This window comes from Coloeus monedula (genome assembly GCF_965178545.1).
Source record: "Coloeus monedula genome assembly, chromosome: 3".
Taxonomy (NCBI): Eukaryota; Metazoa; Chordata; class Aves; order Passeriformes; family Corvidae; genus Coloeus; species Coloeus monedula.
Window position 1 is genome coordinate 79,004,363 of NC_138783.1, and position 22,998 is coordinate 79,027,360.

A 22,998-nucleotide genomic window follows, 5' to 3' on the forward strand; every position below is an offset into this window, starting at 1 on the left:
CTGTGGAGCAGTGCCACTTGAAATCGGGTTGTGCAGGCAGTGCTGAGCCGGTGCCTTTTCAGGGGTTGTGTTAGTGACTTGTCTTGGGTTTGTGGCAGGGAAGGGTTGAGGTAACTTGCAAGTTTCCTCCCTGTTGCGGAGCAGACTAATGGGCCACAGAAGGTCTCGGCAGGTGTTGTGGTATGAATGTGCATGTGCTCTGTGGAGAGGGGCTGGCTCTTGGTGACTGGTGCTGCCTGTGCTGCTTACTCTCCCTTGTCTGGCAGGGGCACCATCTTCTTCTGTGTTGTAACCTGCTCGACTAGACCAGCCAGGCTCTGGCTCTTGCATCTCTTCCTCCCTTTCCCTCTCATCGCTCTCCCTCTTCTGCCCAGCCTCATGCCACGTGTTGGCCCACCTGACCTTTCTGACAGCCCCTCTGCACTGCACTCTCCAGGGCTTGTCTCACGCACGTCCGTGGGGCACCAGCCCAAGGGTCATGAGAGCAACAGGCGAGGTTGTCTTCCTGCTGTCAGCTCCAATGTCTGGTCTCTGGCAGATGGGAGCAGCAGTTACAGGGGAAATCCTGCTAATCTCCTGTAACCTGAGCCCATTACATGCTCAGTCGCACTGTGGGGCTGGTGCATTTCCAGCCGCATAAGGACTGATGGCTGAAGGAAGTGGATGCTCACTGCAGAACAGTTTCTGAGATTTGCACTGTAGGGATCAGAAATAAAAATTAAAAAGATGCTGTGAATCAGCTGAATATTAGCAGGTTTTAAAGCTTTGTCAAATAGGAAAATATTTTCATATGCATAGCAAAAAAGCCTAGCCTTGATCTATTAAAGAAACCCTCAAAAACAGTATCAAAAGAGCAAGGGATCAGCACTTTACCAAATTTCAAGGCTGCCCCAACATGGGCAGAGGAGCGAGAGTTCCCCTGTGAGTTACAAGGATGGCAAAGCAACATGTTTTTGTCTAGGCAATCTCAGAACTAGGCAGACTGCTTTGGCAGAAAAGTCAATAAATCTTGCAGCAGATGTCCAGCATGGAAAATTTTTAACAAGGGCGGCTCAAGTTTGGCAAAGTCAAAAGAATGTGGAAAATCCTGGCGAGATGCACCAAGCCATCTTAATAACGGGTGGAGTTACCACCCATGTCCTCGGGGTCTCTCGAACCCACCAGAATCAACTATTTGGTTTTTTTGAGGAGGGTTGTTTTGGGTTTGTTTTTTTTTATATATAGGGCAGAATAGAGAAGAATGGAGGGGGTGACTGAACAGAAAGTAAGGGTTGGCTGGCCTTCTGGAGCCTTCTTTGGCAGGAACACATTGCAGCCATGCCTGGAAGGGAAGGGTTTTCACAAATTGTGTGGGAGATGGTGGAGCCCAAAGGAGAGTTGCTGCTTGCTGGATAGAGGAATAATGGATTTTTGGGAAGCTGTGTTTATAATATGCAAAATAGTCCACAGGAAACAATGGGGCCTTGGGACAGAGCTGCCAGTGAATGAGAGCTTTGTTTTCCTCTTGTCTATTCATATTTCTAAACTTTTAGTGGCATTTTAAACACATTTTACACATTTTTTGTGCAATGGCTTGAATTGCCTAAACTGCTGCCGAAAGTATTGTTGCACTGCAGTCTTTATCCCTTTTTGGATAAAGATTGACTTTCAGTTTAAGCTCCTTTTTGTATTTTTCTTAATTGCAACTCTTGTTTAATAATCCTCGGCTGCTTTGTTCTCATGTTTTAAAACTTCAGAAAAATTAATAGGAAAACTGGTTGACAGCAGACCTTATGTACCAAGCATGTTGAGCTGGCCACAGCCTGACTTGAAAATGGCAACTGGTATCATACATAGTCCTTATGCCAGAGCCTTGATACAAATGAACATCAGTTGCAAGCTAATTGCATGAACTTCCAGTTTAGATGCTGCTGATGGGATTTGTCTGCCATGGATATGAATTAAAACACCATTGTGTTTTCTTTGAGAGGCATCCCATACCTGCAGTCCCTAACAACCAGTCTGAAATAATCAAAAAGATGTTATGGTTGTATTGCTGTTAAATGCAGACACTGCTCATAAGATTATGCAGTGTTAAAATGAGAGTATTACTGCCTGAATCGGAGTGTGTTTTGGCTGCATGTTAAAATAAAAGATAGATGGTTTGATTTAATATGGTGCATGTCTCACCTTTACAAACAAATGGCATCACTGCAGTTTTGCAGTTTCAGAAATGTTGTTTGTGCACGCGTTTACAATTAGCAAAAGCTTTGAAAATCCTTGTGCAAGAAATGGTGTAGCTGCTGTTGCAGTGGTGGGAAAAGGAGTTGTTTGCTTTTGCTGCGTATGTTATTTCATGGAGCTATCACTTTACCTCAGCAGTAAAACTCCTTCCCTGTGCGAGGGAAATTCCTGGTTCATCAGTATGGATGCATTGTTTTTACACATTAGAAGTGCTGTGTTGCTGTGTCAATCATCCCGTTAGGATCAGTTTAAGAGCAGTAGGGTTGACGAAGCTGGGTGTGATTGGCTGCCTTATGCTGGGAGGGCTCTGTGAGAAGGAAGGGCTGCAGTCTTTCAGCAACAGAGTTTAGGCTGTGTCTTTGCTTCATCATCTGAGGAAAAATCCCCAGATAAGTCACAAGGCTTTCTGAGCAAAAAGCCAAAACATTACAGGCTGCTCATCATTTCGTGTGAGAATTAGTTACCATGATGCGATGGGAAAGATATGGCTGTTTGTTTATATCAGATGTTCCTGTTCACGTTGGGAATGTGTCGAATAGACAGGGCTAAACAAGGTAGGAGGATTGTTGTCTTTTATCGAATGTTTCAAGAGTTTGCTGCAGTATACTGCATACTGTATGTGTTGCTTGGGGGAGTCAGGGAAACACTGTTTCCCCTGTGAATAGATGCTGTTTGGGCAAAATAGGTGGATTTTACGGTAACTTGTTTTCAAAGGGTATTAATTTCCAGTGTAAATAGCTCTCTTCAGAAATAGAACATGAGTATATGCATATTAAAACAAGTAAAAAAAGAAATAGGTCAGTGTGTTTCAGAAGTGCTGCTACCCTAATTGGATTTTTAGCTGGGTTGTTGTCTGGAAGTGCAGCCTAGCTTTAAGAAGGAGAAGGAGTCACCCTGGAAATCTGTGAAGTTTATAGCAGCTATGTTTGAAGATTTAGGTGAATTAGACTGGCTGATCTAAATAATTCCCTATCGGAAGCTTTAATTAAAGCCAAGACTGCCTGTTTTAGATTTGTAGGAGTATATGAGATTACAGTATTTTACCCTGTTATAAAAGTATGGGTGTTTTTGACTGCGCTGTGATTCCTTGTGCTCTTCAATGAAAGCCAGGGGAATTTTTCATACTGTAGTTTATTGTAGAAAGCTGCCCTTTCCAGGTCTTTGTCAAAGACAGCAAAACAGAACCTGTACATGAAAACAAGGAAAACAAGGTTGATATTATGTGCTGCAATTATCTGATCTTTATACATTTTTAATGAGAGAACACACAGCTAGCAGAATAATTTAATGAGCAGGCTGGCTTTTAGAGCAATGATTTCACTGTACTAAGGCACATCAACTTTCTTCCAGAGGAGGAGCCTCAGGAAGGAATGGAGAATATTTATGTTAAATGCTCTAGAGAGAAGGAAGAGATATTTAGGCAGAAGTCTGTAAAACTCTGGAAGAATAGAGTAGTTTTTAGTTGTTACTATTATTTGTTAGATAGGAAGCAAACTTTACCATCATGTTGCAGGAGGGCTCTGAGAACATTTCCTCATCCTGTGATATGCTGAAGCCTCTTAAGCTTTCTCAGACTGCCATATGCATTGATGATGCTCAGTACTTTTCAGGATGTCACTCATGGATGACCTGATTTAACATGCTGACTTCATTTGTGTTATAGCAGCATCATTTATATGTACAGTATATAATACAGTTGGGTTTTTTAAATTTTTTCCCCTAAGATTAGCATTTAGTGGGACAGCAAGAATATGTTGTCGTCTTATTTATCCTGTAGTAGCTATGTTCACTGCATATAGATACTTATATTCAGATAGGATGTTGATAGAAAAAATAAGTGTATGTACTGAGGAAGATCAATTTCTTAAAGAGAAATCAGGTAGAAGAACCTTTTGCTGCCTAAGAAAACCTTTTCAGTGATGTAATTTTGGGGGGAAAGTTTCAAGATTTCCTTTATCCTAGGAATGAGCTACACTAGTTTTAATAGTATTGCAGCAAGTAGGCCCTGCTAGACCAACTGTCCATTGCCCCTCCCATTTTTCAAGGAGAAGTACAGGACATGTACTCAGAACTCTTGATGTCACCTCCCAGTTCCTCACAGCTGACTGCTCAGAGGAGGTTGATATGACTTCCCTGCTCCCTGGCCAAGTACTTGCTGGAGACCTGTGGCTGGGTTGTTGACACATACTCAGGTCATGAGCCGGTTATTTTTGAATGCTACAGTCTTCTACATAAAATCAACCTTGTCTCTTCTGAGAATTTCAAGCTCTGCTGACAAATGAAACACATGTAGAGTGTTATTATTACAAATCCATAGGGTATGGATATGTATGTTTAACTCTCTATCACTATTGATGCTTAAATATGTTGTTTGTATGGAGACTGTGTTAAGCATGTGAGGCAAAGACTGACAATTAGAAGCAAGTAAAGTAAGCTTTTTCAAGCTATAAAATATGAGACGAGTATTTAGTTTTTGCAAGTAAAGCTATTTTCCTGCACAGCTTTCAGAAATAACTTTTCAGTCTCCTGTTTTGAGACAGTCTCTTACTTTCAGGTAATTTCAGTGTCTGGTTTCCATACCTTGAAGATCACAATATATAGAGTTATCCTTGTTATGCCTGACTACCAAAGTGGAAATTTGCATTCATCCCTTAGTCAAGTAGTTTGTGTCAAACTACTGACAGACAATCAAATGACAAAAGGATTTAAAAAATTATTTCCTGGTCAAGGTGCATATATGCTACTACTTTATATGGTTAGGTAAATGAACCTTCATCTTGGAGAGTAGAGGTGATACTAAATATTCTGTATTTACATTTATTATGTAAACAGTTGGTACTAAAAGTATTTTGGACCAGATTCTGGTGCCGCTTTTCATTTAGTAGTATCTTTTCTGCTTAATTGCTCTGTGTATTTCATCAGAGCTATTAGTGTGGTAACCTTACAGTGTGCAGTCCATCTGTTTTCAAGGAATAATTACTTTGTTTAGAATTACTCTCTTTATTTTCTGAAGGTAGAATTTTCTAATGAGTTAGAGGTCCTGAAGTACAGTGCTTGACAATAGAGCATTTTTAAAGGCGAATCAGCTTCTTCATTTGTAAGTGTACATTTCATAGAAATGTGAGATAATTATGTGCTATCATTTTTTTTTTTTTTTCTGAGCAAGAAAAATGCCTCTTAATGTTGCGTGGGATTTCAGGCACTCGGGTATCACCACTGCTGTGAATGAATCTTCTTCTCTGTTGCTCAGAAGTATGTAAGAAATAATCCATACTAGGTTTATTTGTAAAAGCTCAGTGAAGTATCCAGTTTTTATAATACTAAGAGATGAGAAAAAGACTTAATGTTTAATTGAAATTACTGATTAATTATTTTGCATAAAGTTTTAACACATTGCTAATACTTAAATTTTATATGATAGCTATTAGTGATACTGTGCTTCCTAATGTTACTAGAAATTTCTGACTTCAAGGATTGTTTTTTCTCTTCTGGGGAAGAAACACTTTTTTTTAAGTCAGATTATTTTTTCCCTCTTTTTATGAATATGGCCATTACAAAAGTTTAGCAAAAGCGAGCTAAATCACTTGTTTTAAAATTTGATAGTCTATATTTTCTTTTTAAAACCTTTGATGGTGAAGCTAATTTGAAATGTGTAATACAATGTATTATGGTTAACTAATGTGCACCAGTGCTATGTAACTGGTCTGTAAACAGGCTGAAATTATAGCCTGAGGAAAATAAAACTCATTTCAAGAGTGTCAGTGCTGAAAACTAGTTCAAATAATAGCAGTATTAACTGTTTGACTAATTAAACTAATCTCCTTATACATTATTAGCAAATGCAGTGACAGTTGTTGGTTATTGATATACAGAGTCTTCTTTTTAAAAAGCCTTATTTTAAAACCAAACTTTCTGGCTCTATTTGAAGTAGAGGGTGCATGAGGAGAAAGAAGTTATGCAGCCCCTTTCTAGAATCTGCCAACTTCCTAATCGCCACAATTTTTTATTATTCTTTTGTAACAGGGCCGTTAAAACGCCGAGCTCTCTCTCCGATAATGCTGGCGATGTCAAGTTCTTAGTTCAGTATTTCCGGCATGCTAAAAAAGGAAAAATCTGGGGCTGTGAAGATTGAAGAGCATACCTAACAGGGGATTGTATGCAAAATCCTTATAACTAACACAAAGAAATACTAATTATGTAGGGGACTCTTTGTGCTACTGATGAATACTAAAGCTGTTGAGAACTGCCAGTGTGCAGTTTGCTGCTTCTGCAGAAGACTTGTCAGATTCCTGGAGTCGTAAGTCTGGCAAAGGACCCGGTGGGCTTGTGATACCTGAAACTTTGCCAGTTAGAAGAGCTCAGCTGTAAACAAATTGATAAACACAGAGGTTCACACTCTTCTTAGTATTTTCTTTTTTTTCTTTCTTTTCTTCTCCCTCCTTTTTCATCCCTAGATATATGTCCACAAATACATACAGACATACATAATATACACACACACACTCATAAAAATATAATTTTCCATCTTTGTGATTTTTGTACTACAAAAACAATAGCTAATAAAGACAGTGGGAGGGATTAAGTGATACAGTTGTTGCATAAAGAAGTGGATTAAGAAATAGGAGCAGATGGTTCATATCAGACTCTATTAATTTTTTCATTTTAGATCAATGATTTTTTTCGTCAGTTTCTGAGTGGATGATAAACATTTTGGGACGATCTGGGTATCATGCATTGCTGAACTCATAAATAGAGACAAGGTCAGTCTGGAGGTTCATGAGCTGTAAAATCTTCTCTCCTGCAGGGAGTATAGCACCTCTGACAGTCGGCAGAATCAGAGAGTTCAAGTAAGGAAAAATGCAGAAATGTTTTCCCATGGCAGTTTTATGGAAGGAGAAAGCTAGGATTTGGTTAGAAATGCCTTTTTCTTTTTTTTTTTTGGTGGGAATTCTGAAGGCAACTTCTCAGTATGTTTTTTGTGTATGATCACTTCACAGAGGCCTGGTAAATAATTTTTTGGTTTATTAACCCTCTAGTGTTCTCTCCTGTCCAGACTGAATACTTTTTAACTTGAGTTTCTGAGGAATTTTGTGCTCGTTTTGTTTTTTTCTTCCCCTAATGCTCTGTTATATATGCTTCAGGTATGCTGAATGGCTCAGTCCCCCAGCCCCTAGTTTTCAGAATCTGTCATGATTTTTGCACTTTATGGGTATCATGGGCAGTGTTTTGAACTTAGTCTAAAACTAACCTACAATTTCCAAGTGACAGGATTTCCATTATTTTCCATTGCTCAGAAGGATGATCTTTCAATGCTGGGTTTCAGCATGTCAGGCTTGTGCCTTCACAGTCTCCTTTGGCAGCTCTCTGTGGGACACTCCTGCTAATGTTGAGGTGGGAAAAGTGGCTGTCTCGTAGGACAGCAAAGCCCTGGTTTAGTCCATTTGTATCTTTTTTGCCTATTTCCGTCCACTTTTCAGACTGTCTGCAGTGCTGTTATCAGCAGCTAAATGCATATTTCAAGCCTAGAGCTGCACTGGTTTGTCAGCAGACCCCTCTGGCTGTGCCCCTGGCAGGACAGGCAGGCTTGCTGCTAGCAGGACCATACCTCTGCACCCAATTAATGATTCAGGACTTCAGCACTGCCTCGCTCTTATTTACTTAAAAGGCTGTGATAACACATAAGGGATTTCTCTGATGGTTGTGTTCACCTGTGGCACAGCATCCCCTCTGCAGCCTCTCTCTGCTGTGAGAAGAACAACGCCAGCTTTCCCACCTTCGTCTCCTCACTCTGTAGCCAAAAAGTGGTGTGGCCTGGGGCACCTTCTCCAGCTGGCAGGAGGCTTTTGCAGAGGAGGACGTCGGTGCGTGGGCTGCTGGTGCTGGGGATTGCAGTGCTGCAGTCCTTATTGGCATGCTGAACATGCTCTGGCAGCACGGCGCGCCGCTGTCCTGGAGTCTAGTGCTTGTCTTTAAAAACTTTCTTGCTTCGTGTGTATTTTTTTTACAATTCCCTTGTGTATTTTAGTTGCCCTCTGCTAATGCTGGGAAACACTTTGGGGATGGATTGCTTTATTGCCATAATTTTAAGGGAGTTTGGGTGGTGGCTAAAAACTCTTAAGATATTCTCTGTCACATTGGAGAAGGCATGAAAGGCTTGGAAAGTGGCCCCACTGACGTGTTTATAAAGCCAGTGCACTTTCCACTTCCCCCCCCCCCTTTTTTTTTTAAAGAGCTCATTTAATGCTCAGGACTGTGCAGTGAGGCCACTTTCAAAGGCTTTAGTATCCACAGTAGCAGCTCTTTGAAGTGGAAACGCCAGCGGGGAACAAGCCTTCAGCTTAATCCTTGGTGTAAAAGGTCCTAAGTTGTAAGAAGCCACGACTTCCCTCTTGGTGGGAGGAGCTGGAGAGCAATACCTGGAACTGAATCTGTATCCTGGACCTGGACCTCATCTGCAGAGCTGGAAGTGGTTGGACACTTCTGTGGGGCACGAGGGATGCAGTCCCTCTCATCTCTCTTGGTTCTTCACTCTGGTTCTGTCCCAGGTTCTTTCCACGGTTTCTTGAGGAGGAGGACACAACTGAAAGGTGAGAGAGTAGGGCTGGAGAGCAAATGTGTTTGTGCTTGGGTTTGTTTGCTCTCTCAAGGTGGTAAATCTTTCCTCTGGAGTGCAGAGCCAGTGGCACAGTCCATCTGCCAGTCCTTGTGGGCGTGTGTCTGTCCAGTTAGGTTGGTGGCTTCATGGTGACCCCAGGTGCCTGTCTCCCTTTTGGCACAAGGAGGGTGAAGGAGATAGTGCTTTTTGATCACCAGTGACTCATTTAAGTGCTCAAAAGCTAGGTGGGATGAGTCTGTCATCTCTGAAATCCATTTGTTTGAAATAGGAGATGAAAGTGTTGAGTTTCTTGCGGTAGGGCTTGAGGATCACTGTGCCCCTATGGATTTGTAGCCAGTCTTGGTTACAGAGCTAGGCCTCTTGTAAGGAGCTGTCATCCAAAAATGAAAAAGGCAGAAGAATAAGCTGAAGACACCAGTGCCTTGGACTGGCACATGGCTTGAGCTACCAGGGGTGAGAGGCTTTTTGAGGAGGGCTTTCCTTCCCAACTGTAATAGCTATTGTTGATTCTGAGGACTATTTAAATAATCTGATTTTTAAGTGAAAAGCTATTTTTAAACTTGTTGGTATTTTTGACCTTCAGCACATCTCCTGCCATTTAACTTCACCCTTGTGCTGTTTGCTATGTGCAAAAATAGTTGTCTTTTCCATGGCACTGGTAAATGACTGAGCATTCTCTGCCTCCTAGTCAAAATCTGGTGGTCCTCATCATCAGTCTATATGAATTTCGTATTCTTTCTGTTGTCAAAAGCCTTGCTGTTGCCTCTTTGTACATGTAAGCCTTTCCACAGTGCTGATGGTGCTGTTACTGTTCTTTCACTCTTTCATCATTACAGAGTTACATGCTCTATGACTATACACAGTAGTTTAATTCTTTTTTGTTTTCCTTTGATAGTGCAAAATGTTCTGCTTGTTTTATACTCCCATCAGCTGCTGAATATTTTGCAGAAGTCTTTGTTGAGTTGCCTGTAATGTCCACATGATCTTTCCTCTGTAGCAGTGTCTTGTTGGAACCTAGTGCTGTGTGTTTACTATTCATTATTTGTCTGGTTTTTTCCTCATCTGCATTATTTTGCCTATCTTTCTGTTAAACTGATGTCATCTTACCACCCAGTGAACTCGTTATCATGAGATCCTTTTGTAACTCTTCACAGTTGGCTTCAGGTATGACTTTGCAAAAATTTTATGTTAACTGCAAACTCTCTTACTGTTTATGGGTATTGTTGCAAAGCAGAGAAGGAAACTCTTTTCGCAGACCTAATTATGAAAATTACAGTATATTATTAGAAGTAAAACATGATATTTAATCTTGTAAGTTTGTTGCGAATTTCTGCTCTGACTTTAGTCTTCATACTGTCTGCAAATGCTTAGCACTTTAACTGCTCTTTTAAATTAAATTTCTTTTAATGTCCATAAGGCCTAAGTCATCATGATAACTGGGTTCCACAAAAATCATCAGGTTACAAAGATGAGATGATTCATTTGTTTTCATTTTTCTTAGTTTTGAGCTTTTAGGATTTGTATTTCCTAGCTCTTCCCTACCATTGTCAGAATTGTACTCCTTAATAAAAACTGACAGTTGCTTGTAAACGTACTTGTGGGTGATAAGGTTTTATGAAATGCACTTGATGTTTTCAGACGTCCAGTGAAATGGGAAAGAGAGCTGTGCTGCAGTAGGTTTCTGTAGTGGGTCCCTAAAATTGAAGATTCTTCTAATAGGAATCAGTATGAGGTGGTGGTGGTTTGGGGTTTTTTTGTTGTTGGGGTTTTTTTTTTCTTCAAGAGAAATGAAATTAAAACAGACTGATAGTAATATTCTGCTTTGGTGAAGTTAACCACCTGTATCTCACCCATCTGCGTCTCCAGTCACCAAAACATCAGCATACTTTTGACTTAGGGGAAAGGTAAATGTGATGATTATAATCTTTGAAGTGCTTCACTGGAAGATAAAAATGATTTTCCCGAAATAGGACTTTAAAATTGGTGGAGGGGTTTCTACTTTTCTGATTTCAAAATAGTATTTTGTTTTATTAGTGTGGCTATATTGACTCCAGTTTTGCAGTTAGGAAATTTAGGTTACATCATGCAGGATTATTCTTTAATTGTTTTCCTGATGGCCTTTGTTCAACTGGTGCGAAAACATGGGACCTTAAATTGTGGATTTCCATTCAACTTTAGAAAACCATAATTAAATTTACAGCCCCCATTATGTAAATTGAGTGATCTTTTTCTGTAAGAAAGCATAGAGCTAGAATACCACTGCATCTTTGTTGTCTCTCTTTTCTCTCTTTTCAGGGTATAATTTTTTGGGGGTTTGGAGGCTTTTTCAATGTTTTTTGGGGGGGTTTTTGGGGGGGATGGGTTTGGTTTGGGGTTTTTTTTTGGTTTTGTGGGGATTTTTTGTTTGTGTGATGTGGGGTTTTTTTGGTGGTTTTTTTTGTTGTTGTTGTTGCTTTGTTTTTGTTGTTTGTTTGTTGTGCTTTGGTTTTGGTTTTGTTTGGTTGGTTGGTTTTTTGTAGTGGACAGTCCTGTTCAGTTGCTATAACGTGGTACCATGGTTGCTACTGTTTCAGGTGATGAGCAGAAGAATAAATGTGGAGAGGAGCCATTCAAGTAGGTTTCCAGGATTTCTAGAATCTATGCATTGTAATAAAGTGGATATCTCTGTGAAAGCCAAATATTGGTAGTGTAAACTTTGCAGCCCGTAAAGTTGGAGAGGATTACTGGAGGGCATAACTTCGACTGAGAGCAAGGTAGTTCATTAATTTATTTTTTTATTTTGGTTTGGGTTTTATTTTCTGGTCTGGTTTCATTTTATGTCTCACCTGTTTTATCCTGGAAATGTTGTATGAAATGGAGGGAATTCCTACCAGGTGTCAGGGGCCAGAGTGTGGATAGGCGGAAGGTTAGAAGTTATAAAATCTCTTATCATTTATAAATCTTTAGTGAAATATTGCACTAAAATGAGGCACATTCAAAACACACATTCAAGTTATTTTTTAAAAGTTGTTTTTGGAATAGAAATATGTGTAAGCATAACAGCAGCAGTCCACTTCTTATGTTTATATAGGTTTTTTTATCTCTGAGTCTTGTTAATGATGTTACTTACTTGACTGCATCCAATTTATTTTTTTTCTTTTTTTGCAATTTATTCACTTTGTAACACAGAAATTTTGACATTGTATTTCAAATATAGCGTTGTATATTGAGGTGATATTTGTGCATGGTTAAAGGAAGCTCTTGAATTATGATTTAATACAGAAGTTATGCAAGGCAATACATACTGTAAAGTGTGTCTTTAAATATCCTTCTGGCACTAAACTTGAACTACAACAAATGAATTAAGCTTCTGAAAAGGACAAAAATGTCAAGACGTACTTTAACCAGTCCCAATTTTCCACTGCAATGTGAGCAGGAAACTGTCACTTGCCAAAAGCCAGTTGCTTGTGCTCAGTTGTCAGAAGAGTCTCCACTGCTTTGGAAGTGCTGGTGAATGCCAGGCTGTGCTTACCTGTTCTGCCATTCCCAGGAGGACGAAGAAATCTCTGCGGTTACAGGCAAGCAGAGGTAGTAGAAAAAGGTCTGGAAAAGGGCTCTGTCAAACCATTTAGAGGAAATGTGTTCGGTTTTCACTGTAAAACATTGTAATTTGTTGTGTCAAAGGATGAAAGCTCTTGATTTTTCAACGTTTTAAAGTCTTTATTCCTACTGCTCTCTTTTCACAATAAATAGCTGAGTTAAAATAGAGATTGTAATTTGAATATTGAGAAAAATTTTTTATTTAAGGTAGGGACATGCCTGGCTCTGGGACATAGACTAACACTTCCTAACCTGTCAGTATGGCTGCCTGAATCCATTCCCTTTTCAACTTTTAAGCTAAGAGAAATTAAAACAAAGACTATATATTTTAGTTGCTTTTCAAAGATACTGGCTGGAGTTTTTTGTTGTGGTTTGAGGTTTTTTTCTTTACAGAAATCTGAATGTAGTTTATATCCCCTTTTTATTGTTATAGACAAATTAACTATACACATGGCAGAAAAATGAATATAAACTCATCCGATGTCCTTACTGTGGTCCAATAAACTTTCCACATTTATTTCTGTGTAGCTTGTGTTTAAGTACTTTATCTCCTGCTAGTTATAAAGTTAAAAAAAAAAAAAAAAAGGTTATTTTCTAAAATGAAACTGAGTTGAAAAGTAACTTTCTTCAAGTGGCAATGGGTGGTGAGTTTTTGGACTGAGGGAGACATTACACAAATCAAAACAACAGATCAATATGACCCATTTTTATTGGGTCAGTGCTTCTTAATTGGTGCTCAAGCAAAAAGGAAGGTCAGTGGCAGTACTGCACACCAAACCCAAAATCATCATCCTGGAGCTCAGGAAAAAAAAAAGTGTTTACTTGGTAGGCAATGTCTGCAGACAGTTATTGTGCACTCCTTCTAGTTGTAACTCCATTATTTGCCCTCAGGATTACATAGAAGTATTCAAGTTTTCCACAAAAACAGACATTCACCAGAAGTTGCCAGTCATATGAGAAAAGCTCTTCTTTGCTTCTCTGCCACCAGTTGCAAAAACAGTTTTAGAGGAAAAGCATTCTCTTTCTTGAACTTGTGATAACTGTTTGACAACTGAATAGTGGTTCACTAAATGCAAATTAATTTTATTCCAGAAAGAATGAGCTTTCATTGTGTATTGTCAAATGCAACACAGGTAGCCTTTAAAGTTTTAAATGTTGGGTTTGTGTAGGGTTTTTTGTTGTTTGTTTTTTCTTGTGGACAAATGCCTGAATTTTGAAAATAAGTTTTCTTACTGCCGTCTCCACGTGGAAAGTGATTAAATATTTTCTTTATTCACCTTGGAGGACCAAAGATAATCAGGCAGGAAGCCATCTCTGTTTACAACACAAAAAGGCAACCTACCTTCAAAAGACACCAATAACCTGTTAAATGCTGCCTTTTTTTCTTCAAGGCCATGCCAAACCCCCCATTTCTGGTTTCTTCTTAGCTGGGAAGGATTTTTGAAAAAATAGCTTTTTAGTGGGAGATTTCAGCTGCTCTCTGAGTGCTAATATAAAAACACTATTTAAAAAAATACGAAAATAAATAATCTTTGAAGGTACTTGTTAACTATCTGCTGTTCTATAGGTGACTTTAAAGTTAGGTTGGTGTTCCGTCTTTTTAACTGCTGTAAGATATGAAGTATTCTGGCATAGATGCCTGATCAGGCTTTGCAGTATGTCCTGTGAGATATTTAAGCAGTAAAGCACTTGCATATGTTCTGCTTCATGAGGACTTCTGTAGTTTTGGAAGTAAATAAAACTGGTGTTGTGTGTTACGTGTGCGTTGCTAATGGAGTGAAAGAGGAATTGAATCCTTGTGGTAAAACGGACTCTGATGAAGGCTTGCTTGGGCAACCGCTGAGTACTAAAGACACTATTGAGGTTTTTCCTTTTCCCTGCAGAAAGCACTTTGCCGTTGTGATAAGTCACTTCTTCCAAAATACGTTTGAGATGCTTGTGGAATGCTTTGGGTCTGGCCTTGCTTAGGCTCCTCTAGGCAGACTCTCAGGTTTTCTTCCTTCTCCTTTGGATTGCTAAGAAAGATTCCTGCTTCTGGGAGTGTTCCTAGGGGATGCAGCTTGGGGTGCAGAGGAAGAGGTCTTGGTGTTTCTTACTCTTGTGGTAGGTTTTAAAAGTCTTTTTCTCCAAGCTCCACTTTTGCTGGAGCTTTTAGTTTAACACATTCAGGGGTACTGAGAGAACAACACAGATGCTCTTGAAGGGTTTTGTAATCAGTCATCTTACTCCCAGCTGCAAATGTGGTTTTCACATTTTTGTTAATCTCCAAAGAAGTCCTGAAGTGCTTCTTTCTATAGCCATGCTCCTCTCCTGAGAGCCTATGCTTTTGTCAACAATTGTGAGAACCAGTCAGGCTTCCTTTTGGTATCCTACTTTTCATGCACATTATAAAGGACATTTCTGACAGAGCAGCATTTTAAAAGGGATTGAGGAAATCCATGGAAGAAAAATACAGCGAGACCTATTAAATACAAAGACATCAGTTACAGATTGTTGGGAGAAAATTCATGGAAATTATCACGCTCTGCGTGCCCTGGTTCTGCACTCTTCTGAAGACATCTAGTATTAGCCATCGTTGTAGGCTCCATTTTGGGCAAGATGGACTCTTCAGCTCATCTGCTAAGGTCATCCTTGTGTGTGTTGTTATCCGGTACTCAGGTAAAAGGTGCAGAAAATGGCACAGGAATGCAGGTATTTTATCTCAGAACAGTGAAGCTCCTTGAATTTTGTGTAGGAAGTCTGTTCAGCAGAATGGGTTTAGCACTTAAGAGGCAGTTGGAGTTAATAGCATTAGACACTGCTCTTGCTGCCCTCAGGAGCTTGCTTTGGATGTGCCATGCAGCTTCCTAGAGCTGGGTAATTTGCTGGAGTGTGTAATTAATAATGCTATTGGCAGTCTTAAAACATGTGCAGCTTGTGAATTCAACATGTCATTAATTTACATAGAGTCCTTGGTTTATTCAGACTTACCCTTGTCTTTCATTGCAAAGGGGTCCTGTTTGTCACATAAACAAATACCCCGGCAAGAGTTCTGCCTTCTTAGTGCAAAACTGGACTAGAGAAAATAGAAAATTGTCAACAGCCTGAGCTCTTTTAGATTGTGCTCCTGTGTAACAGCATGTTATCGGTCCTTTGGCAGGTGAGAACAGTCATTTGATCATGTCAGTCTATAAAAATTTCTCAGTACGTAAGCACACTTTTCTATAAATATTTTACAGTCCTAAAAAACCATAAATACAATGCATGTCTGCAGCTGGGTGTGAGTGGAAGCTTCTGATGCACTGGGGTACCTTTTCTGGGGAATTGGGTTTGATTAATAGCTGTTACGTGCTGCACTCTGCCAAAATCAAAACATTTGTGTCCACAAGAGGCCAAGTGGTAACGTCATTGCTGCTGGGGATGATTAACTCTGCTTGCCGAGGCACAGAAACAGAAATTGCTTTTGCCCTCTTGTCAAGGTGGGAACAGAATTCTATGTATGAAATTCATATACCTAGAGGATAAAATCAGGTTAATTTGGACTTAGAAACAGAAAGTGTTCAAGTTAGAGACTGTGAGTAGGTACAAACCAAGAGAGGAGGAGTAGAATAAAAACAAAAGTAGTTTGCTAGAAGAAGAAAACTCTTTTCTACAATTTCATTTTAACTGAAGCATAATAAGCATTAGTTTTTCCAGCATGACTTGGAAGCACTTTGATATTAGAAAGTAGTCTTGTGGGCTGTAGTCATCCACAGACCTGAAGTTCAGCAGAAATATTTCATGGTCCATTAACAAAGTAGTACAGTGTATTGCTGAAAAGGTCCCAGGCTGTGTCGGTTGTTTCACAGTCAGTGGTACACCTTCCTCCTCACCTACTTCCCCAGGGACAGAGGACATTAGTGTTATTAAATTGTAAAGCCAGCTTCAAAGGGAACCGGCAGGTTTTAACAAGAAGCTCATTGCCATACTGTAAATAGTGTGGGACATACTAAAAAGCCTGAACCTGGCACATTAGTGATCGTGACAAGGCAAATATGGCTCATTTAGCAAAACTGATCTGAAGGTCATGCTCAGTCTAAATAAAGCAGACTGGTGTTTTCTAGTCTGTCCCTGGACTTCAGTCAGCTTAACTAAAATGATTAGGATCGTCTCTGTGTAAAGTGTTCATCTGAATTACAGTTCACGAGTGTTCATTGCTGGTTGTATAACAGGCAAAGAGATGTTGCAATAGTTAATCTCCAAGTCGAGCAAATAAAATAAATAATGGCGCTTTTGTAAGTCCTGACACTTTTGACTTCAGCTCGGTTCATGTTGAATTAATACAAGACCCAGGATTAGAATTTTAGTATTTTTGGCCACCAGCCATCTGATCAAACAAGTGGGCTGCTTCCCCGATATGGCAGTTCTGGCTTCTTTCTCATTTGAGCAATACTGGTTTCCTCAATGCCAAGTGAGAGCTGCTTAACATCTAAAGTGGAAAAAAAGCCCTGAAAGTGATTAAAGAAATGTTCATAACTTTCATTTGAAATTTGTAGAAGAAAATGCATTCATTGTGCTCCACTATAATTAAATGGCTTTTCTTAAAAATGTTATGGTGACAGAAGGATTTCCCATTCATATTTGCCATCAAAGAATGGATGATGTTTCATGGAAACCTGTCCTGTTTTTTCTTGTTTCTTGAATTTAGGGAATTTTATTTTTTGTGACTTCACAATAGTTTGGAGAAGAGCTAAAAGCTTGATTCTGGTTTTAATGCTGTCTTTTTACATAACTATACAGACACTACTAACCTCTACTGTGCATTGTCCAGTCTTACTAGATACCTAGTATAAGGGTATGTATAAAAATGATGAATATTAGAAATTGATTTAAGGAGAAGAATACAAATCTGGCATAGCACTTACTCATGAATGATACCTCTGTAGTGTTGCATCACTTCTGGTCCTGTTTCTCAGTTTGGAAAGCTGATGGGATGAGAAAAGCCTATCCATCCCAGGAAAATCTCCTGCATGTTCTTTCTTGAAGATGTAGTTTATTCAAATGTGATTAACAAGCATTCTGACCGTCACATCATTTGTCTGTAAAATTACTTTGTTTTTTGTGTAATTCATGTTAGCATCTTTTGAAGTAGGATCCTTTTTGTATTGGCTAGTGGGGGATCTTGCACAATGAGGCTTAAATTAGCGTATGATGCCTGAGAGCCAGCCTTGCTTTCCAGGGACAGGGAGCATGTCCTGGGGCATACAGCACTGTAGCTAAAGGAGCTTGCAAAGAGGAGCCAGACCTGCTGCAGGGGCTGCCCTGTCCTACCTGCTCTGCTCCTTACTCCATCGGGAGTGGGACATGAGCAGGTGGCCATGTCTGTTGAGTTGGCTGGCACGTGTGAGGCGGGGGGCTTTATGCTGCTGTGTTATTCTGCATCCGATGAGGCAGATCAGAACGGATCTAGCTGTAGCCTGGGATTAAGCTGCAGCCTTGCTTTCCTCAGCAGGGAGTTTCAGGGAGCTCAAGAGAGAACTTCACAGGGGAGTCAAGGAAGTGGCAAGTAGCTGGAATTTAAAGCAACAGTGGAGCGCGCTCGTGGCGTTGCAGCTGTCCTTTGGTGTGCAGCTTCTCTTCTGTTTGGAGGCCTTGAATGCTATTTAAAGCACAAACAATGGGGGGAAAAAAGGACATTTAAGAGTGTTAGAATGAGGTTTAGTTGAAAAACAGAAGTCAGGTTCCACCATCTTTTGGACTAAGGCACCTGCCAGTGTCTCCTAAACACACGTCTGTGTCCTAAATTATTTGAAAGTGGAGTCCACTGTGGAGCTGCAAACAAGAGGTATGACTTTGTGGGATTTGAATGCCTTTTCCTGGAATAAGGGTTGATAGGAGCCAGAGAGTGACGAAAGCTGATAGTTGTTCAGACCTTCTAGCCTTGGTGCCACGAAAGCCATGGGACAGATAAAAACTCAAGGCAAGAACAAGAAGCAGAGATGAAACAAAGGGTTTGAGCCTATGGATTTGCCCAGAAGTAGCAAACTATAAAATGCTGGTAACTTGTACAATAAACTGGCTTTGCTTGCCCAGCAGAGTCCGTGCCTCTTCAATCTCTGCAAAGGGTGAGGGTTCAGTCATTGTCAGTCTTCAAATATCTGTATTTCCATTGTGAGTGTTCAGGACACGTAACTTAATCTGGTTACAGAAGCAATCCTATGTGTCAAACTTAGGCAGGGAATCTTTCCACTGGGTTTTGTCTGTGAACATAGTGAAATGCAAAGCAAGTTTTCCTTTGCAAATAGGTCAACTGCTGAAGAAGCAGCAGCTTTTTGAAGGAACAAAATTCTTGGCAGTAGTCTGAAGATGCATCTGTAGAGTGGGGCACATTGATTAATCTGTGTTTTCAGATGTCCTGAGGTATCTGGAGATGGTTATGTTTCTTCCCACATCACCAGAACCAGGTAAAATCACTAGTAAGTCCAGGCTGAAAGAAGTGGCTAAACATTATTTCTTAACATCAGTTAATTTTCTGAACAAACAGGAACACCATGAGAATATGAGTTAAAGCAGTACGTGATCAAGACATTGCTGGTTGGTGAACTTGTGCTGTGAAGTGTGAAGCTAGTGATGCTTATGGTTAACCCTGTCTAAGGGTAGAGAGCCTGTTTTCTGCTGCTTCCAATTTCCAGCCAAACCTTAGAATTTCAATATGAAATTCTTTGTGCCTGCTGTCTCCTGAAGGGTTATTGTTACTGTTTCTTTGTTAAAAAGTATCTGAAATTTAAGACCGTGAACATGATTTTCTGGGAGAAAGCAACATTAGTTCTTGTTTATGTGTAAGTGGATAAAAGTTGTAGCAGCAACCTGTTTTGGGTCAAGGGCTTAAAATTATACAGTACCAGTTCCCTGGGGTTAGAGAGTTGACCTTGGTTTTCCTGAAAAAGATCTCACATTTGGCTAATAAAAGAGTTTGTCTCTGAAGAGTGGCAGTATATGCATGGTGGGTTTGAAAACTAAGTTCTCAATACTCTTGGCAACTCTAATGCCAGTTCTCTTGGCATTAGAATATCCAGCAGGTCAGTTTTGGTGGCTGTAGGTAGGTCCTGAAGGTGAGTTTTATCCCGCTTGAATTCATGTGTTTAACTGAATTTGGGCAGCAGTCTGTAAGTCAACATGTTTCTCCCTGCTGGTGACCTAGAGAAGGCTCACCTTGTTTTCACAGCATAGTGAGTCTTTGGGGTTTTGAGGGGGTTTTTTGAGGTTTTTTTTGTTTCCTTGTTTTTAAAACAGAGCATTGTAAATTATCAAACTTGTAAGGCTAAGTATATTTAGTACATCTCTTCTGTCTGGGAAAAAAAAGTTTATATACTTCAAACTGTACAGTCCCCTTTAAGTACAACTGAGGGTTTTCTAACTTTCTAATTCTTGAGTTCCTGGTATATTTATAGAAAAAATATATGGATCATGTGGACAAATTTTGACCCCCAGTTTTGACATCTCTTACTGAAGATTTAAATGTGATGAATAATACAGAGTGCTTAAACCTTGAAAAGTGTAAAACTGTTTTAACACCTTTCGAGTGGACTTAGTGGTTCCACTAGAGATCTGTGGTGAGACCATGTGGAGGACTCTGCTCCTTTACAGGAAGTCATCGCCTGCAGAGATGACTTTTGAAGATGATGTCTTTGCTCATTACTACTTGTTATCTACTGAAGCATGAATTCATCATGTCCAGAAAGTCTCAGCTTCACCATTAGACAGATACTGCATAATAAAACTACTGTACCAAAGCACCTCATATTTTGTAGATAGCAAGAGCTCTGATTTTCCAGCTGAGAGATCCAACTGGTTTGTAATAGAGCAGGGCTTTGCATTCACTTGCAATTCCCAAAAATGCTGGCTGCCCCATATTTCTCTGAGAACTTTTTCTAGTGTCTGTGTGCTTTGTCTTGTTTAATAATTAAAAGGACTTTTTTTCTTGACCATGACAAAGACCTCCTACTCTTCCAGGCCTTGCTAGCTTTCTGCAAAAGGGAAGTGATGCTTATCCTAAAAGGGATCCAAAGCTAAATAGCTTTTACAAATACATGTCCATGAATTTCATACACTTAGCATACGAAAAACTGCATTTGTAAGTGTGCATTCTTGATTAATTCCATTGATTCAACTGTGTGAGAGACTGAAAATAAACAATAATAGTTGTAAAAAGACAAAAAGAATTTGTTCTTATGTTGAGTACTGCCTTCATCTTCAGTAAGTGTATTTAGCAGCTCAGTTGTCAGTTTGTAAGTTTTGATAGTTTGTTTAGCTACAGTGGGGAGTGTTGTCTTGAGTTGGGATCATTAATGATAGTAACAACAAAACAGCTAAAAAAACCCACGAACCAAACAAACCCGTCTGCCTGGATAAGGGACAGTGCTGAGGGCTTTATGCCGGTGAGCTGCCGTTGGTTTCGGGAGGACAGCTTACTTTGGCTGGTATGTTGGGTCACAGTTAGAAGTAGTGGAGAGAAGAGCAGAGTTTGCATTTGCTGGAGCCACTGGTTTTCTCCAGATGGATGGGTTTTGCAACACACAAGGTCAGGGTAAACTATGACGTTAATAATGCCCTGTGACCTTGCAGGCATTTTATTGAGGATTATTGTTGTTGTTATATTTTCTTATGTAAATTCCATTCTTTTCCCTTATTTACTTCCCTGTTTACTCAAACTACTGGATTTTCCCAGTAACCACAGTCTCATCTGCTTTCCTTCTAAAATTTCTTCTTGTCCCTCTCTCCTCCAGTGTTCACATCCTTTCTCCATCTTTCTTCCATTTCCTATGAAGTCTCTCCCTTTCTTTCTGTTTCACAACCAGCCATTTAGTTTTCCTACCTTCCTCTCCCATTTTTTCCTTCTCATGAGTGCTTTCCTTGTATGTTGAATTCCACTTTTCTTGGCTTGTCCCATAATTTTATTCCCTGTTTTGTATTTTCTCTTCCCTTCTCCTTGTTTGCTTCCCTCATGTTCAGGCTTTCAAGGTGGCATCTCTTCCTTCATCCTCCTGGTGCAGGTGACGGGCAGAGGAGGTATGACAGCTGCCTAGGATGTGGTTGTGAGCACGTAGGTCATGTAAGTGGTAGGAATGAAGCACTCCAGATTATTCTATCCTCACCATGTGCGCACTTGCCTCCTGCTGAAGGTATGGCCTCCTTCAGAAAGGACTCAGTTCTGTCTCCTGGGTTTGCACCGGTAGAAACTCCCAAGGCACTTGATGACTCTTGAGAAACCAGATGGCATTGTTATGTTTGACAAGATGTGGATTTCTGAGACAAACTTCTCATGCTTCCCTTTCTTTAGAAAATCTTCATGTAGCATGAGGGTAAGAAATAGGATGATACTGTATTTTACTCTTCTACCCTCCGCCCCACAAATGCATTTTGATATTAATTCTTTCTGTAGTCTCACAAATCTTGTGTGTGATTCTGCTGTGCACTTCTTTTTTAAAAACCATGGCTACTGCCATTTCTATACTGTGTGCGGTTTGCTTTGCTGCCACGTGCTGTGTCTGGTTTTTTTCAGTCTTAACACCTACTACTTGAGAAACAGCTTTGTCAATTTTATGGTGTGCAGCCCTGCAGAGTATTACTACTTGTGACTTTCAGCAGTGTGCGGTATAACATTTACCCTTTTCCCAAAATTTCTGTCTGTCTCCTACATCTTTTGCTGAAAACCGTTACTGACATTTCTGAGTTGGAATGTGTGGCTCTAGGGAGACTATTTCCTCTTTTACATTTAGCCAGCTAAATCATCAGCCCAACAAGCTATCAGCTCAACAAGCCCTTGTGGAGAGGCTCTTCTTGTCTTTCCTCCTCTCTTTCCTTTTCATCAATTATGAGTATTTTCTCACCTCTTTGTATGTTTTCAGCTTAATCCCATTCTTCTTTGATGCTGTCAGACAACATTGACGGAATATTGAATTTGAGGAATCTGTAATTTATGTACTATACTATAACTGCATAGAATTATTTCAAAATGTACTATTTCTCTTGCACCTCGTTATTCTTTATGACTGGGTAAAGCTATCTACGTGTCATCCAGACCCATCTTTTTGCACATTGGACTTGAAACTGAGTTTTTGAGCCATTGCCATTGCATTGCCTTTATTCATGCTAGAAGTAGGAAGTTGTGGTGTAAGAATCAGTCACATAGTAAAACCCCTTCTGGTAGCATCACGAAGTAGTAGAAAAGCCTTTTTATGTGAAGACCTAGAAGTCAGAACTGGGATCTGGTCCCAAAACTGGGTGTGAGTAATTCTTACGCATATTACTAACAATACTGACTTCAATTAAGACAGATGAATCCAAGCACAGAATGGTAATTGTTCTGACATGGAAAAGCTGACAGTGTTTTCAGAACTATTTTTATTGATGCATTTTAAAATCTCACTTATTCCAGTCCTTCCCCTTTTCTTTTTTCTTGCACAAAAATAATCCATCAGCTGTTCCTGGCTGGTATTTGCAAAGTAAAAGTTGTGTTCCTTTGAAGCTGGGTAGAAGAAAACATCATGGTTTCACTGTCTATGTATAAAATATAGTTATAGTGGTTAAAATTTTTTAAAATATCTAACCCTTTGATTTTC

At 39.8% G+C, this 22,998-nt stretch overlaps 1 protein-coding gene across 6 annotated transcripts in view; it reads left to right on the forward strand.

Moving 5' to 3' along the window:
• MBNL2 (muscleblind like splicing regulator 2) overlaps positions 1 to 22,998 on the forward strand; it is a 107,115-nt gene that overhangs the window by 14,078 nt on the left and 70,039 nt on the right. The window contains exon 1 of one of the 6 annotated variants that reach the window (XM_082279091.1): positions 2,682 to 2,777. The exons of 4 other annotated variants lie outside the window; for them this stretch is intronic. The gene's annotated coding sequence lies outside the window, so the exon portion shown is untranslated. Of the gene's footprint in view, positions 1 to 2,681; positions 2,778 to 11,443; positions 11,593 to 22,998 lie in introns of those variants that run through there. One more of the 6 variants, XM_082279090.1, reaches the window with a different exon arrangement.